Source organism: Dermacentor andersoni, chromosome 1 (assembly GCF_023375885.2).
Source record: "Dermacentor andersoni chromosome 1, qqDerAnde1_hic_scaffold, whole genome shotgun sequence".
Classification (NCBI taxonomy): Eukaryota; Metazoa; Arthropoda; class Arachnida; order Ixodida; family Ixodidae; genus Dermacentor; species Dermacentor andersoni.
The window spans coordinates 109959434-109979027 of record NC_092814.1 but is presented as its reverse complement, the minus strand read 5'-3'; the positions used below and the strand labels follow the sequence as shown (position 1 = coordinate 109979027).

Here is a 19594-nt window from a genome sequence, read left to right as displayed (position 1 = left end):
CTGCTACCTTTGGTAGCATATATAGTAATTCTAGTTGCAGCTGGCATCATTGCAGCACCCACACGGAACCTTCTCGCGGCGGGAGCTGCCTTCAGGAACTACATCGACAACTTACTTAAGATAAATGAAATATACGCGTGCACAACAACATACCAAAACTCCTTTTTTCCCCGTACAATACACGAATGGAACCTGCTGCCTCCTGAACTAATTGAAGTTGCTTCTGATGCTACATTCCCCACTGCTCTCCAAGCATATGTTTGTAGATAAAAATGCACTCGCCATTTGAAACTTTCTTTGATGTTTATGTTTTGCAATGTTAGCCAGCGTGCTGTGTTAATGATTGTATCTTGTTACCTGGGCGAAACTTGTTCTTAGTGCTGTCTCATGCGCTCCCTCAGAATGTAACACATGTGTGATTAGTATTGTACCCATGGTCTGAAGTGTTTAACCCTTTTAAGAGTGTGCAATCTTGTATTATATATTGATTATCTGTCCTCCCTACTGTAATGTCCAATGGGCGAAGTAGGTATGTAAATAAATAAATAAATACATTAATGCATTTATCCCTTTCTGGGGTTGCGACGTACGTGGTCACACACCGACTACTTTTGTCACCGAGTATTATTTTGAATCCAGGGGATATAATGTGGTTCGACTGTTACGTCTCAACACCGCAAAAGGCCACCACCTCACCATTACCTGACAGCCTGAACTAAGGATGAAGGAGGGTGGGGGGCATCCAATGCTACCGAACAACGAAGGCGACCTGGGATTCGCATTTAATTAGACGTTTGCCACCAGACAAACCACCACTCAGCCATCAGCGCCTATCCAGAGGTCAACGCAGCGTGGACACCGACTATAGATGGGTCCACAAAAGGCCACCAACCCCACCATTACCTGACAGCATCAAGTAAGGATGAAAGGGAGGGCCCCATCCAATGCTACAGAACAACGACGGCGACATTGGAATACCCCCCCCCTCGTAAGTAGCTGTCCTGCCGCTTATTCCATACCATCAGGCTTTGAAGGCAGGGTTACTGCGGATTGTTGCGAGCATGAGCGTGGTATCGCAACGGATTCGACGATTGTGATTTGCTGCTGGACAGTCTTCAGATTTTCTAGTCGACTCGCCTAGAGAAGACGACGGTATTAAAAGCGGAGTCTTTTCGAGCAGTGGGGCAGAGGGTTCCGATGTGAACTCAGACGTTTAACTTGCTGCTTTATGGAGTAGGCTTCCGTAACTTGAGCCGTGTAACTAAGCCGATAAACCCGTTTTCCTTCATTCTTACAACCTGACGTAGCCGTCGATGGGCCTGGTGGATTTATTTCCCTAACGCCACCTAAAGCCGCAACACGACGTATAATAAGCCGCTGGTCATCGTAGCGGGAACAAATACAGAGATATTCTATAGCCTCCTCACACCCGCGTTTGTCGCAAAGCGCATAACCCATCTCAATGATGAATGAATAGGTCGTTGTGGATGCCACACCTAGCTACAAGGCGACACAATAATTACAGTGGCGACGAAAGCACACAAGAAGCACAAGTCACCGAATCAGCATGCTCCACGGGCACAACGGTCACCCATCCTACCGCCAGAAACATGCTATGGGGCTGTTCAGCATCTCCGGCAGAAATACCTGCGACCAGGTATCACCTTCTTTAAAGACTGTATCACTCCTGAAAACGAGTCAAGCTCTGGACAGGCTGCTCTTCCCGGAGAGTTTGCAGGTGAGGCGGGCATCCATTGTCGCATGCGATCCCCTTCCCCGAACCCCGATCCTTTTAGACCGAAGAGCTATCCCGTTTCTTAAAAAAAAAAGAAAAAAAAAATCAAGAGAGATTTTTAATTCATTCAGCATTGCATCGCAGCGGAAGGGCCTTGTAGCTAGAGCTTCAGGGAAGGGTCAATAATTCGCAGCTGACAGTTCGAGAGGCTTATGGAGTTCCAATAATCTCGAGTGCGGTTACGAGCCAGTGATTCTAGTTTTCTTGCAGCGTCCGTTCTAGACAGAGATATCCGAACAAATCGGATGGACAGTGCAGCGCCACAAGCGAAGTCGTTGTCAAATCGGCATCCACTGAAAAACGATGTTGTGGCCCTTTTTGACAGCACAATGGTGAAGTTCCCGGGTCTGGACACTATAACTGGTCGTAGGTTCCGTGACGTATATTGGCTCGACAGCGGGCTCCGAAGGTCTGGTTTGGTATCACAAAAGAGGCCCATTTTCTCGATGGTCCGTCTGACATAATAAATCGCAGTAAAGACAGTAGTTGGCTCTGTAGATGTCGTCAGGCAGAACATTACGAACATGATTGTTATTAATTTAACCGGTTTTGTCTTGCCTCGCGCGAATAGTTCAGAAGATAATCGGGGTGAATGCCAAAATAGTGCATGTCATTGCTGCGCTGGCAAGGAAGCCAAAGGACGGTTTCACATACTTGGATGGTGTCGAATGTGTGTTCTTAAAGAGTCTAAGGTGATATGCGTCGTGATAAGACAGTCCCTGGCACTGTAATCGTCGCAGCTTTTGGTGCGCACCAAAGTAGACCTAAGTTAGATTCACACGTTTTTTTTTTTGAATAAAGGCACACTGTGTCGTAAGAATCCCAGAAAAGAGCGCTTTGTACAGTTAACAGCATAGTGTGCATTGGTGTATTTCATATCGTGCCGCTATAGGAATTTCAGCAGAGAGGTCATGGAAGGCAACATCATATTCAAGTATGCGCAGTGGCGACTCCGGGAAAGGTCGCGATTGGTCATTAAGTCCAAGAAGTGATGAGGTTTGCATCAAGCGATGACCTGGTCATTAACAGGGATGGTATATGACAATCACTACCTTGTGGGAATGCTATCCCGAAGCCTCTTTCAGGTAGCGATCGTGTCATACCGTCGTCGTCACGCTGTCTTCGTGCAGTCTACGCGATGTTGCAGTAATCACACCGTCCTTGTCGCGTTACCATTTTTGTCCTCGCCGTACCACCGCCGTCTTCTCGCCGGTGCGACTCTGCCGTTATTCTGTTCTCGTGTCCGTCGTCACACAGTCGTCGTCATTCCATCGTTGTCACAAGATCGTCAAGCTGTCACCATTCCGTTGTCATTTTGCCTTCTTCCTGCTACCGTCATTGTCACGCCATCGCCATTTACGTCGTCGCTGTTCTATTGCCACACGGTCCTTGTCGTCACACTGTCGTCATTCCTTTGCCATCATGCCGTCTTCATTCCCGTAGTCCTCTTTCCATAGTCATCAAACCATTGTCACCGCGCCATTGTCCTTCTGTTGTCAGTCGTCATGCTGTTTTCATGGTGGTGCTTGTTATCGCGCACTGTCATTATCCACTGTAGTCATTCCTTCATCGTTACACCGTCGTCGTCGCGCCACAGGCGTCTTTTGAAGCTATCGTCATTCCCCTGTCGTATGCCATCTTCTACGTGCCATCGTCGTCACACCGTCTTTGTCACACTGCTGTCATCACACCGCGATTTTCGTTGTCATTCCATCGTCGTCACACTATCTTCGTCACACTGCCGTCACTACGTTTGACATCATGCTACCTTCGTCATGCTGACGTCATCTCCCTCGTTTCTCTTCCAACGTCGTCACACCGTCATCCTTGCGCCGCTATCGTTTTCACAGTGTCGCCATACCGTAGTTGTCATGCCGTCTTCATCTTGCTGCCATTGCCGTCGTACATTGGTCATTTACGTCGTCGCCATTCCACCATCGTAACAATATCATCATTGTCACATATTTGTCATTCAGTTGTCTGTCGTCAGCCTGTAGTCATCGTGCAGTCATTTGCGTCGTAGTCATTCCGTCGCTGTCACGCGATCGTCACTCTTTTCTCATTCCGATGTCGTCATGCCATCGTGGTCATAAAACCGTCATCGCGCTGTCGTCATTTCTGTCGTTGCCATTCCGCGTTCGTTAAGTTGTCGGGATTCCGTTGTCATCGTGCTGTCTTCGTCATGGTTTCTTGCCGCCTGCTCGTTGTCGTCAAACCGTCGTCATCGCGCCGCTGTCGTCGTTGTTCCGTTGGCGTCACGCCGTCTTAATTGTTCTGCGTCATTTCCATCGCCGCCATTATATCGTCGTCACCGGCTTCATCGCCCTGCCGTCTTCACACCGTCGTCGCGCCGATATTTCAGTCTCCGTCATTCCAGCGTCATCACACTGCCGTCATTACGTTATCGTCATGCCGTCTTCGTCATCTGCTGTCGTCATTTGCCTCGCCTTCCTTTCATCGTCTCACATCATTGTTCTCGCGCAGCTGTCTTCATCACGCTGTCGTCATTCCGTTGTCGTCGTGCACCTTCGTCATGCTGTCGTCGTCATATCGTCGTCATCGCACTGCTGTCGTCATTTCCTTGTCATGCTGCCGCCGTCACACAATTGTCGCCATTCTCGCGTCGTCACGCCGTCGTCACGCCATGCACGCTCGCCATTTCGTTGTCTTCATGCCATATTCGCCGTGCTGCGGTCGTCACGCTGTCATCGTCGCGCCGTAGTGGATGCCTTGCTGTTGTCATTTTATTGCTATATCATGTCGTCTTCTTCATGCTACCTTAGCCACACCGTCATCATCACGCTTTTGTTATTTCGTTGTCATGCTGTCTTCGTTATGTCGCCGTCGTCGAATTGTCGTCGTCGTCTCGCTCTCGCCATTTCGTTGTCCTCATGCCGTTTTCGTCGGGCTGCCGTTGTTGCACCGTCGTCGTCGTTACACTGTCATTGTCGAACCATCGTCTTGATTCTTTCATTGCCGCCATTGTCTTGTCGTTGTCGTTAAGCAGACGCTCGCGTCAAGCACAACTGGACACCTCAGGAGTTTTACACAACGAAGCCTATCGCTTGCCTTGAACAATCATCCCTCCATAGTCGTTGTTATTGTTGTTATCCTGAATGATTTTGGCGCCCATACGCACAGTGGGGGATGATGATGATGAAGTCTCAATTAAAGGCGTGGGTGATGATAGTTTCTGCGAAATCTTTATTTCTTCTTATTGATCTTTTTGCAAGACTGACAACGGTATTATGCATTAGTTAATAAAGGGAAAATCAGACATCCACCCGTTCTTAGCAATTGCTACAAAGGAAACCCATACCGTCCTGGTCCCGGAACAGGACAAATTTTTCTTCAACTCTGAGGCTTTTCTTTCGAGGAACCCGTATGGGTTTCCTTTGTAGCAATTGCTACGAATGGGTGGATGTCTGATTTTCCCTTTATTAATTACTTCTCTCCTCCTTGCGGGTTTCCGCAGAACTACTACGTCATATGCATTAGTTTATTTAATTTATAATTATAGGTTTCTTTTGTATTTTCTTTTTTTTTGTTCTCGTAATACCACCCGATTATTTTCCTATCCCACACAGAGGGTTTATGTCATTTTTATGGAAATCGCCATCGTCATCGTGGCACGTGGTGCGCGTTCTTGTTGCGTAGAACCACAGCCATTTTGGTCGCGTTCTAGAAGTGCCAGCTCATCGTAGGCAGCGGAATCTTTTCAGCCACGGAATCTTCTCCGGCCCAAATAATCAGAGGCGCACGGCGCGCATCACCATTGATAGCCAAGTGGACATCGAAGCACGCCTCCTAAGATTTGGAAAACATTTTCCCTCGTCCTCTGGACCTATCATCACAAGGTCAGTGACTGTCTTATCCTCCTCAACAGTAGCTCGCTCGCGACGGCATTCTGTTTTCGAGCAGTTTCAAAATGTACATCTTCAAAACCCGTGGGGAAGTGGAGCGATATGTTTCTGCATCACGCTGTTCTTTGTCTTCCGCTCTCGCGTTCGGCCGTTTCGTTTAGCGCCCTCTGGACAGAACTGTTCTAATTTGCACTTATCAGTCCTCCATTTCCCACAGTGTTCGTGAGTATCAACTGGAACGTCAGTGCGTTTCGCCATAGATATTGAAGATGCATTTCTCGAAACTGGTGCCAAGCACAGAATGCCAGTATACATATTACTTCATTACTGCGTTGCTTCAATTCTGCATTTGTGACATGTGCTCTAAAATGAATAATTACGAAGCTAATTAATGAAATTGTGTTAATTAGCTAAGATCACCCTGCGATCTGGCCCGATTTGTCCGCCCCTTCCAAGTAATCCAGCTGACGTCACACCAGAGGAGCTCTGTGAGGGCGCTCCTCCCTCACCTCGCTTGTCTCGCGAGTACCGTGCGAGCCGGCAGATCCTCGTGCCGAGCCAGCGCGCCAGTCGACTCCTCCGTTGTGGAAGCGGCCTGTTTCTCTTGCTCTGCTCTTGTACTTTGGCCAGTCGCCATGTAATGTTTGTGTCCATGATAAGCCTTTTACCATTCTTTTAAGGGTGACGACACCAGTTTCGAGATATTCTTCACCAAAGTGTGCGACGAAATACTATATTGACATTCAAGTTATTTTGGTGCTTCAATGCATGAAATGGTATTTTTGTGGAAAAAAAACAAGAGGAACAACAGTGCATTTTTGCCGCACATTTCACGACGCCTATCCCTAAACTGGTGTCATCCTCAGAATTCGTACCAGTAGTATGGCTTGCAATCTCACCGGATGAATATCGTAATTAGTTGAATACTTAGTGAAACTTGGTTAGTCGATTATGCATTTCTGTTTCCTGTGAGTGTCCGCCTCTTCGATTAATCCAGCTCAAGGACTAGAATTGCGATATGTGCCGCAGGCGAACCTAACAAAAATGTTCAGCAGTCCTCACAAGGACCTCCGGTATGTATAATAAACGAGAAGAATGGGGATTAATCGAGGGGCCCAATTTTTATTAATCGTATCATAACAAGCCAACAAACAATGACACTATGGAAAACACAGGCGAAATTACTTCAGGATATTAAATGAACTAAACAAATTATAAACCAATGGAAATGATTTATCAGTTCCGTTGAGTGGTGGCGCTGGCTAACACTCCCAGCACTCCCAGGGTTAGTTCTAGTAGTAAAACATAAATACCCAAGAAAATGGATGGGAAAATGGCTCCGCGGTAGCTCAATTGGTAGAGCATCGCACGCGTAATGCGAAGTCATGGGATCGTTCCCCATCTGCGGTAAGTTGTTTTTTCATCCACTTTCATTTCCATTTATTTATCGTTTGTATAATTCAATTAGCAACCACAAGTAATTTCCCCGATGTTTTCCTTGGTGTCATTTTGTCGGCTTGTGATAACACGATTACACACACACGCATATATATATATATATATATATATATATATATATATATATATATATATATATATATATATATATACTGGAGGTCCTTGCGAGGACTGCCAAGCATTTTTGAAGTTCGCTTGTGGCACATATCGCAATTCGAGTCCTTCCTCTCTCTCTCTCTCTATATATATATATATATATATATATATATATATATATATATATATATATATATATATATATATATATATATATATTATAGTAAACGTAAAATTTTGTGAGGAGGCGTCTTTGTATCTGTACACAGTCTGAAACTAGGTTTCTTGCGCAGTCCCAAATTTCGTTGTAGCTGACCTTTCAGCAAGCTGTCTTTGTCGCTGCTTTGTATGTAACGAAAATGCGGTTTTCTCTTTCTGTACTGCGAGGCCTCCCAAAAAGTAATTGCAAGAACAGTTGCGGCTCATCACTTTGCCCACGGACGTAGTTGCCGCAGTGCACTGCAGACACTTAATATGGTATTCGCAGATATGGATACAGTGTTCTGCTGCCCGAGATGTCGCGAGCAGTTCGGTTCCGCATTCTACATCGGACGCCCGGATACTGGTAAGCACCCCAAGAATGCCACCAAGCCAATACAAGGCGAGTACGCACGTGGCAGGAGCGATTTGCTTGACGGAAGCGGCCTGATGCCGAGGCGTGTATATATAACATAAATGTAATTTTGTGGGGAGGCTGCTTTATACCTATACACTATCTTAAACGATTTTTGCGCGGTCCGAAATTTCGTTGTAGCTTGCCTTTCAGCAAACTGTTTTTCGCTGCTTTGTATGCTGGGGCGAAAATCCGGTTTTCTCTTTTTCTTTCTGTGCTCCTGAGGCCTCCGATAAAGTAATTTAACTGCAAGAACAGTTTGCCCACGTACGTAGTTGCCGCAGTGCACTTCAGACGCACGCGTTCCACTTAACATGGAATTCGCAGTATGGAATCCAGAATTCTGCTGCATGGATTGTGGCAGGCCACTCAATGATCCCGCACCCCACACAGGACGCCTGGAGAGTCCCAACCACCCCAAGAACGCCACCAAGCCGATACAAGGCGAGTTTGCACGTGACAAGAGCGATTTGATTGGCGGAAGCAACCTGATGCCGAGGCGTGTATATATATATATATATATATATATATATATATATATATATACCGTAAACCAACGTAACCGTAAAATTTTCGGGGATGCTGCTTTATATTTGTACACTACCTGACACTAGATCAAGCTGTCTATGTCGCTGCTTCGAATACTGCGGCTGAAAATTCGGTTATCTCTTTCTTTTTCTGTACTGCTGAGGCCTCCGAAAAAGTTATTTTAATTGCAAGAACAGTTGCGGCTCGTCACTTTGCCCACGGACGCAGTTGCTGCTGTGTACTTCAGACGCGCGCGCTCCACTTAACATGGAATTCGCAGATCTTGATCCAGAATTCGGCTGCACGGAACGTGGCAGGCCGTTCAACGGTGGCATACGCTTCAAGGCTAAACCCCATGAGCGCGATCTTGTGCGGGACAGCGACGAGCGACGGATCGGGCCGAAGCTTGAACAGATCGCTCGGTCTTGTCGCGCGATCGCTCGGTTCTGCAAATCTAGAATTCGTCGCTCGTTGCCCGGAAGTGCTATGAGCGACTAGCCAATAGTGCGAAACCGGAACTGGATGTACATCACTAAAGTACTACCGTTTGTACCACGGAACGAGCAAACAATTGAATTTTTATAGTGCATGGATAAGAACGTACTGGAAGACCTTCAGAAATAGTTTATGCTGCTTTTTACAGTAAAACACGTCAACTTAAGTTAATAAAGCACGCGTCACGCTAGTTTGGGCGCCTATATATTGCTGCCCTCATACCGGCAACACTGGGGAGACGTCGCTCGAAGTCATCGCTCGCATGGGGTACGACTTGTAGGCAACGATAACGCGACAGCCACCTCCATCGCGTCACTTGTCGCGCGCGAGATCGCCTGCATGGGGGTTATACTTTACCCTTGCAAAAATTATTGAGAAGGCATTGAAATATCATTGGTCAATCTTGAGTTTTGTATTGAGGAATCATGGAGAGTTTGAGAAGGCATTGAAATATCATTGGTCAATCTTGAGTTTTGTATTGAGGAATCATGGAGAGCTTGAGGGTTTCTGAATATTGGCCACTGAAATTTAATTGAAACACCATTGGGGGTCTCATTGTTGCATAATTTTAAAGTTACCATTGGAAGTCCATTGTGCTTGGGCAGCTCGTTGTGTTAGTTTTGTTGAATAGTTGTTGGGTTACCATTGATGCTGCATTGAACTGACGTTGTGGTAGTTCTGTTGACCTGTGTTGAGTTATTATTGCCACAGCACTGAAAAGTACATTGTGGCCCAGTTGAGATGGCATTGAGATTTCAGAACTCGCCATGGAAATATGATTGACATTTTGTTGGGCTAGTGGATCTTTATTCATATATTGAAATTGCTTTGCTATTAACACTTGCATGCCCCGGTGCCTGCTCATAACGTTCCCTAATACAAACAAAAGCAAAGGAGTGACTAATATGAAGTGCCTTTACTTACACTAAAGATGCGTGCACATGAAACATTACAGTACATAAGGCACCACTACATGGAACCTGGAGACATAGGCTAGTACCTACAGCACTCTTAGCAGTGTAAATACATCTGAAAAAAAAAAACCTGTACATTTGAATTCGATCAAAACAACCATTGTGGTCTTCACTTGTGACTTAAGTTTGTGACTAGAAGGCAAAGTGACTCAAAAGGCAGGGCTTAAGCATACCCTTGTAACAACCAACTCTGAACACATGAACTCTTGAAGCTGCTTACACGTGTGAATACACAAAATAGATCTGAATACGTTACATTAAAATGTTTCGCACACCAACACATCACAGGAAGAGTTACAGCTGCCTGTGAGAAGGCAATATAAGAAATAGACTGGAAACAAATGACTTCACGTAAATATATACAAGCTTTGGCACACGTCTTTCACCACAATTAAAATTTAATGAAGTAAAAAAGTAGACTTGTCTGAGGTCTTTGTCTTCGAGATGTATATATTTTCATTTGCCCAATTTTATAAAATAACATCACTCAACTTAGCTATTAACTGACGAGACATCATTTAGAAAGTTGTCGGGCATGGTGCCCAATTTTATAAAATAACATCACTCAACTTAGCTATTAACTGACGAGACATCATTTAGAAAGTTGTCGGGCATGGTGAACACCTGAATAGTGTTTCTGATGAGCCAGGTTTGCTTTCTTCAGAAATAAACTTGTAAAGCTTTTGTGTACTGAATGCAGCCTATCTCCCTGGCACAAGTCAATCACAAACAGTACACCATTTAATTAAGTATGCTAATTTGGGGTACAGAAGAGTTTGTTGGTGGCATTTCCTCAATTTAGCGAGCTCATTTTCAATTAATTTTTCTGGACTTGCACAAAGCTAATGAGAGCACTTTTTCGGGCCTTTTCCACTATACCCAGAAACTAAGTGGTACCTCTGTCAATAAAGAAATAAGGCAATGCTAATACCTTGAACGATAAGAGAACAAATAATTATTTAGCACAGAAAATTGGTAGTAACACACAGCTAATACAATTACAAAAAGCCAAATAAATGGTTCCCTGCGTTTGCCGCATCAAGTACCCCAGAAATAGTCATAAAGGATGAGAAAAGGTTCCAGTGACTGGACAGCCAGATTGGTGAGGCAGCGAAAAACGCAAATGACTGCATATACGAAACACCAATTATCTCAATTGCGCAGGTAAAATGTTATAAAAATGCTACAAGAATATTATTGCATAAAATACATAAAGGTTGCATAAAATTGGGACAAAGCTGTTACAAAGACGGAGGGAGATGCAGTACCCATGTTGAAAAAAATTACAAGGAAAGTGATACACATGTATATTTAAGCTCACGGCAATTTTTTTCTCCAATACATACAAAAGAACACATGCACTTACGGCATAAAAAGGTTCCTGCGCCTGGAGAATGCAGCCCACTACAAAGCAGCGTCATGAGAACCGACAAGTAGAGCTTAGCAAAACAAGTAAGACAAGTAAAACTACGAATGCTTGCATACCTACAAACAGGCATGTAACATATCATGCCTTGAATGGATGAAATTCATAAATCTTACACACAAATCAAGTTACCATCACTCTTATTCGCTTCCTCAGGGGACTCCTTGAAGTTGAACTAGAAAAATGTACATAAGTGCTAAAAACAAAGAGAAGACCCTATAGCGTTCTTCCAGAAATAAACGACGCAAATAATTTCATGTATCAATTCTATGGACACTTCGGCAATTCGGTGTACATATATATTTGACAACCACCCAAACAGAGGGGAGAAGGATGAATTAAGGTAGGAACACACATGAACGCTGACTCAACTAGAAGTTTATCGTGAAGACAAAGATTTTAAACACACTGGCCAACTTCACAAAAAAAAAGCAATAGATGCGCATCAGAAACAGCCCGGCACAACAAAAAAGGACCGAAAGAGATGTCCTGTAGAATAAACATGTGCGTCAAAAACTAGCAAAAAACACATGAAAACTGAAAGGTTTGTCCTGTACGCGATATTAACGAGAAATACTGCAGCTACTCTTTCCCACTAAGGGTCACAGAAATCTTGCTTATGCATTTTTCTTCGCGATCAATAAATAATGCTTCCATAATTCCTCTTGTGTTATGGTCTTTGTGATGAAACTATCGTTCTTTCTGCCCTATACCGCAACACCAGGGGAGTTCCAGAAGCAATATTTATTGATCACAAAAGAAACAAATGCATAACGAAGTTATCTGTTGCCCTTAGTGGGAAAGATTTGCAGTTCTCAAAAGAGTATTTCTCGTTGGGTAGTATCACTTATCGGACAAATCTTTCGCTTTTTCGAAAGATTTGTCCGAAAGTTCTCGGTTTTCACGCACGTTTATTCTACATGACATGGCTTTTTCATATTTTTTTCTTGTCGCACGTGGCTGTTTCTGCCACGCATGCACGGCTTCTTATCTTTGTCAAGTTGACCAGTGTCTTTAATACCTCTGTCTTCAAAAATAAACTTTTAGTTGAGCCTGCGCTCGTGTTCGCTCCTACCTATTTCGTCGTCCGTCGTCCGCCACTGTTCGTGCTGCTGTTTACAGTACGCACGTATCACTTGGTTAGGCTGGTAAACATTCTCACAAACAAAAGTAAATGCCTCCCCTCAAAAGGTAGCCCATCCTTTACTACTAAACGCCAGAGCAAATCGAAAGTAAGCCTTCACAGCGTACATGCGGCAGCTAGTACACCACAGAGCAGCACAAAAAATAGTTGAAAATCCCACTTGATGCAGAGTGGCAACAGAGATGCGAGCTTGCTAGTGAATCAGCCACATATCAACGGGTGTCTCTTGCATGACGCCAAGGTGCTTTTGGCGTAGAACACTTTAGCACCTGCGCATTTGCTGCATGCGTAACATGCGAGAAGGGAATGCGGACAGAAAATAAGATTACGCAGATAAAGAATCTGCCACACAATTCACATAACTACGCGCGAAATAGAAGCACACACTATACTGGCAAGTAATATTTTGCTACTCTTTACGAGTGCCGTTGAGAAAAGGAAGAGATGGGTTGCTACGGTAAATGTTACCTAAGACACACAAGCGATGTTTCACAGCGGGGGAAAAATATTCCCGGCTCTCTAACAGAACCAAAGACCACGCGACAGTGCATAGTCGATACCAAGCAGATATCGAATGTTTGGGTAGAAGTCCAGCAGCAGGACTGACCTAAAGATACGCCGAGAGCGATGCGAGCGTAAGCGTGCCTGTACGAGTGAGAACCTGTACCGCTTCTGTGAAGCTTATGGTATCTTCGACTGGTCGCCTGTATGCCCCGAAGCAGAGTCGGGTAGATCGGTCGTTTCCCGAGCTCAAAGGTAGGAGACAAGCGCGAAAGGCGAACGTGCTACTCGCTCTCGGAGGAGGAAATTGCTGATGTGAAACAACGTGACTACTGCCAACGTCCGATGTTTCGCCTATCCAAAGCTCCCGGCGCTGCCCGAAAAACCGGCGGACGTGCCGGCGGGACGAACGTTCGTCGAGTCGCCAGCATGCAGTGGCCTAGGTTGCCAAGGTTACGGTGGGCCGTCGCCAACAGCAGCGACGCGGCGCTGCGATGACGTTTCAATCTCGATGACTGCTCCGACGACAGGGCTCGGAGCGCCTCAGAGCGCTCCAAGATAGAGGAGAGCAATCGAGAAGAACCAGCCGAACGCAGGGCACGCACCCTCTTTCAACCAGTCGAAGACAACGCCGCTCGCGAGAGCGCTCCAGAGTGCTCAGAAAGACCAGCCGAAGATAGCATTAGTAGCCGCTCCGGCGTGGCTCCGATCATCCCGCGCGATTTGTGTGCAGAACGTCGCGTACACGCCCTTGCGCGTTTTGCGCGGTAGCGTCTGCGCAGTGAGCTAGCTTCATGCACGCGTCGTTCTTCGCCGCGCAAACGGTGCTCGAGTGCGACGCTTAGCTTGAAGCGACAACGCACCGATTGGCGCTCCTTGCGCTTCTGCAAGCACCGAACATTGGGATCGGTCCAGCTCAAAGAGGCAGCAGAGAACGGTGGCGTGTTTCGGTTATCGCCTATTAAGTGTACAGTACGCCTTCAACGGCAACACGCCGCGCTAGATAAAGATGCTTTACTGCCGTAGTTTTGGCGGTGATAGGCCATAAGGCGAGCCCGTCGGTGACTGTGTTCTTTGCCGACGCCGTCACCACACCTCTGTTCATTTGCGCTCTGTATCCGTGTACAGTCACCGCGCGGAAGCTACGACTTATCGGTTGGCCGTTCTCCGCAAATCCCGAAGAAGCGAAATATATTTTGCGGTGCGCCGCATCATTAGCCGCAACCTTAATCAAGGCGCGCTTAACCGCTACGGCACAAAAGGTGATCACACTAACCGTATGGTATACGATGAGCCACTACGTATTAAAAAAAAATAAACAATTCTGATGTCCTACGTGCCAAACCAACAATCTGATTATGAGGCAGGTCGTAATGGGGGTCTCCGTATTAATTTTGACTTTCTGGAAATTTTTCACGTGCATACAATGCACAATGCACGAGCATTTTTGCATTCCGCTCCTTTGGAATGCGGCGGCTGCTGCAGGGATCGTATCCACGACCTCGAGCCCCAAATTGCCACGGCGGCCGCCATACTTACGAAATGCGTAAGCCTGAAGGGCAACACTGCCTTCCGGTACGAGTGTGGTACAAGCGTAGCACTACTGCACAATTATTTGTCGCGGTTCTCCTAAGCTCTTAATGCCTGCCTAAATACATTTAAAGGCAGCGCGCCTCTCACGTATCGGAACGCGACAACAAGCGCTTAAACGGCCCACGTGAGCCCCTATGAAAGATGGCGGGGCCACTGTACAAAATTTTCCCTGCGCAGAGAAGCTGATCCTTATGTTCCAATTGTGTTCTCTCATACAAATTAAGGAAAAGTTATTAGACAGGAACAAATGAAGCAATGCAATTTTACGCAGGTGGGGCGCCGCTGCCTCTTCCCCTAACATTGTTTAACGAAGTGGCGGCTTTTGCTCCGGGGCATGCAGTTTGCCTGAAGAAAGTGAACGGTGTGCTTAACATCTCACGTTTGTCAATGCCAAAATAGAAAAAAGGGCTACGTGCTAAAGAAAACGAGATTACTTACCTATGTGCGGAAGTTCGGCTGCGACTGTTTCGGGTGCCTTTCCTCCAACAGGCATCATGACCTCTGCCGCGCAACTCATCAAAACAGCCAGGCTCGCACATCAGTCGAAGACTAGTAGCTGGGTCAGCCAACGACTTCAACGGATAAACGTCCCACTTATTGTCCTTAAAGCATTTCACTAAAATGTGCGTCATGATATCCGATAAGAAAAATACTTTCATCAAAAAGCGCGAGGCGTGAACCACCGCACAACTGCAACCAAGTAACTGAGTCCGAAAGCCGTTCACAGCTTCACTATCGTATTGAGTTATAAAAACCTTTCAAACACAAAATAACCGCAGTGAAGAATCGCTAATTAATTAGTAATAATATTTCATCTACTAACCTTTATAATTTTTTAAGAACAACCTCATTTGTAGTGTAAACAATAAATACTACGACAAAAAAGGCGACTACGAAAGCAGCGGTAACCATGTGGACTGTTGCAAAAGTCTGCGCAAAACGAAGTTGCGACGCTTACAACCGCGTGCGCACAGACACGCACACACCCGAACGCTACCTTGGCGTTTGTAGCGCTGCCTAAAAATTATTACTAATTTCGGTATTTTTACAAAAGTAACACAATTAAAATAGTTTATAACGCCTTTGCAGATGACGTGCGCGTGCAGAGCTTTAAGCACCCCAAGAATGCCACCAAGCCGATACAAGAGGAGTACGCAAGTGATGGAAGCGATTTGATTGACTGAAGCAATGCCGAAACGTATATATATATATATATATATATATATATATATATATAACGTAAAGTAGTTGCACAAACGTACAATGTTGTGGTTAGGCTGCGTTTTATCTGTACACTATCTGAAACTAGGTTCTTTGCGCGGACGGAAAGTTCGTTGTGGCTATCTTTTCAGCAAGCTGTCTTTGTCGCTGCTTTGTATACTGCGGGCGAAAATGCGCTTTTCACTTTTTTTCTGTACTGCTGAGGCCTCTGAAAAAGTTATTTCAATTGCAAGAACAGTTCCGACTCGTCACTTTGGCCACGGACGCTGTTGCCGCAGTGCGCTGCAGACGCGCGCGTTCCACTTAATATGGAATTCGCAGATATTGATCCAGAATTTTGCTACATGGAACGTGGCATGCCGGTCAAAGCTCGCGTACGCTTTATGGTGCACGTAGAGATTCCTAAGACCCCATGAACTCCAGTAAGCCGATACAAGACGAGTACGCACGTAGCAGTAGGAGCGATTTGATTGACGGAAGCCACCCGCTCCCGAGGCGTGTGTATATATACATATATATATATATATATATATATATGCTGGGTGTGCCAGTTAAGTTGGACCAAGATTTAAACAAAAGCCAAGAGCTCTAGAGAAATCGTACCGACTGCGTAGTAGCGGCAGTCGTGTGTACTTAAAGCCACTATTTCTTTCGTCACGAAGTAATAATTAATTGCTTTTAATAAGTGAACTTTTTAATTATTGCTTGAATCGCAAACATGTCAATTACAAAGTTGTAGGGGACTTTAATAACCTCCTAATCAAGCATTTATTTCGTGCTGAAGTGTGCCTGGTTGTTTTTCAAGAAAGGACAAAAGCCCGCGAAATATGAAATAGACACGCTCGCGCGCCGCTGCTCAACCGCCTCCAAGCAACCTTTGAAAGATATACGGCTGCATTCGTTTATCGCGGCATCGTATAAGGCTTCGTCAAGTAGGATGGCTCGAGAGGCTTCGCGACCTAACTGGCATGGTGCGATAAGCATCTGCGGATGCAAGAATGTTGTGCTCGATCACGAGGCACTCGGGATAGCTTTAACTTTCGCGTATCATAAAACAAAGCTGCAAAAGAAATTCAGCCAATGTTAAAAAAAAAAAAAAACAGTGCTTAAAAGAGCACGAAAAAAAAGAAAAAGAAAGGCAGCTCTCGGAAGAACAGAAAAGAGCAACTCGGGAGTTTATTTCAATAAAAAATGAAACCAAACGCACGTAAGGCGTCTCAGCTGCCCACAGAGAAACATCCAAATGTGCAACTGGTTTATCCATTTATTCTTTCTGTCTCTTGAACAGCGGAAAAAAGGCAAAGCAAAGCAGTTTTTTACCTATTTCTATCTTTGTCGCGTTTGATTCAGTCGAAACCTCAGCATTCATGCAGACATTACCGAATCATGGGTGTAGACGAGCCCTATGTAAAAATACTGGAAGATATCTATAGGGGCTCCATAGCCACCGTAGTCCTCCATAAAGAAAGCAACAAAATCCCAATAAAGAAGGGCGTCAGGCAGGGAGATACGATCTCTCCAATGCTATTCACAGCGTGTTTACAGGAGGTATTCAGAGACCTGGAGTGGGAAGAATAGGGGATAAAAGTTGATGGAGAATACCTTAGCAACTTGCGATTCGCTGATGATATTGCCTTGCTTAGTAACTCAGGAGACCAATTGCAATGCATGCTCACTGACCTGGAGAGGCAAAGCAGAAGGTTGGGTCTGAAAATTAATCTGCAGAAAACTAAAGTAATGTTTAACAGTCTCGGAAGAGAGGAAGTGGTAAGGGAATACATCTACTTAGGGAAGGTAGTGACCACGGATCCGGATCATGAGATTGAAATAACCAGAAGAATAAGAATGGGCTGGGGTGCGTTTGGCAGGCATTCTCAAATCATGAACAGCAGGTTGCCACTATCCCTCAAGAGAAACGTGTATAACAGCTGTGTCTTACCAGTACTCACGTATGGGGCAGAAACCTGGACGCTTACGAAAAGTGTTCTGCTTAAATTGAGGACGACGCAACGAGCTATGGAAAGAAGAATGATGGGTGTAACGTTAAGGGATAAGAAAAGAGCAGATTGGGTGAGGGAACAAACGCGGGTTATTGACATCTTAGTTGAAATCAAGAAAAAGAAATGGGCATGGGCAGGGCATGCAATGAGGAGGGAAGATAACCGATAGTCATTAAGGGTTACGGACTGGATTCCAAGAGAAGGGAAGCGTAGCAGGGGGCGGCAGAAAGTTAGGCGGGCGGATGAGATTAAGAAGTTTGCAGGGACAACATGGCCACAATTAGCACATGACCGGGGTAGTTGGAGAAGTACGGGAGAGGCCTTTGTCCTGCAGTGGGCGTAGTCTGGCTGATGATGATGATGCTGTTATCTTTGTCGCAAGCTTTTTTTATGCAAGGATAGGGTGACATCATGAAGGTGCGTTAAACAGTCACGTTTCACCAGTTTTGAACGCTTATTTTCCACTGCCACTTATATAGCACGTGCTCAAAACAGGCCACCGTCTGAAGCAATACAGTACTTGCTTCTTTTCAACGCTTGTACTGTTGCAGCTTTGACTAACGACGTTGGAATCTTGTGGCAGACTCTGCTTATTTTTGCCTTTAGGGCGTCTGGTGTGGTAGTTTCTCTGCTATACACGCAATCTCTCACGTAGCCCCACAAGAAGAAGTCCAGCGGTGTCATGTCCGGCGACGTTGCAGGCCAGAGTGCAGGTCTGTGCCGGCCAATCCACTGTCCAGGAAGAAGCTTGTCGCTTGTCGAGCCACGCTCGAGACTGACTATACTACTATGCGAAGGAGCACCATCGTGTTGAAACAAAATGTTCCGAAGGTGCGCAAGTAGAACGTTGTAACACACGTCGTTCACGGGGCCGTCGAGGATGTCGTTGACGAGCGTTGCGTCGTTGGTGTGTTGTCAAAAAAGATGAAAGATGGGTCCGATGATGTTGCCGTCAAAAATACCGCACCAGACATTAAACGACCACTGGTATTGGTGTCGTGTTTGTGCCAGCCAGTGAGGATTCCTTTACTCCTGTAGTGCGCGTTGTGAAGATTATCTTGTGCGTTTCTGGAGAAATTAGCCTCATCTCTCCAAAGCATGCGAGGGAGAAAGTCCGGTTCTTCTTCACATTTCGTGAAAATCCAATTTGTGAAGTCAAGTATGTTTTCAAGATCTGTCTTCAAGTTTTCGATGAAGATGTACATGGTACGGGTGCATATGACATTTTTTTTTTTAATCCTCCACACTGATGACCTTCAGTTCCGGCCTCCGCACTGGCTTCGCGCACACTACCGTGAGAGTTAGCAGCAAAGAATGCCAAAACATCCGTTTCCGCTTTTTGAACTACCGTCGCCGTCCTGTGTCGCTTGCTTGTTGTGAAGCTACCCGTCTCGCAATACTTCGTACGTTCGAAGTATTGTTGACGGACTTGGGCGTCCTCCAGAATGGCACATCTGCAATAGCTTGGCCGCCTTCCTCTTGTCGCCGTGCGCCGTCCCCATAACCAGGATCATTTTAGCCTTCTGATCATTCGTGAAGGGCATGACTCTTTTCTTGAAGAGCAGGTCACTGACGTGGTACCGTTGAGGTCACCCGTCATTATCTACGCACTGACGCGTCAAGTAAAAATGATATACGTAATCGACAACAGCATATGCTAGCTGTACGTATCCGCCAAAACGCATTAGATGCTAAAGATGCTATTGCTAAAGGGAACAAAAGGAACATACGTTCCGGGCGCGCCTATCTACTGAACGAGTGCGAAAAATTAGTCTCAAGTGCGCCGTCACGGTTTCCCGGCTTCGAAATACTGCTGGCGAAAATGCTGTTTTCTCTTTCTTTCTTTTTCTGTACGGCCGAGGCCTCCGAAAAAGTTATTTTAATTGC

The 19594-nt window shown here is 45.6% G+C and overlaps 1 long non-coding RNA gene across 1 annotated transcript; it reads left to right on the top strand.

Moving 5' to 3' along the window:
- Positions 1–4857: 4857 nt before the first annotated feature.
- On the top strand, positions 4858–8263 carry LOC126545606 (uncharacterized). The gene is made up of 3 exons (XR_007602401.2): positions 4858–5652; positions 7700–7777; positions 8153–8263. It is a non-coding gene; the product is annotated as an uncharacterized lncRNA (long non-coding RNA).
- Positions 8264–19594: the final 11331 nt, after the last annotated feature.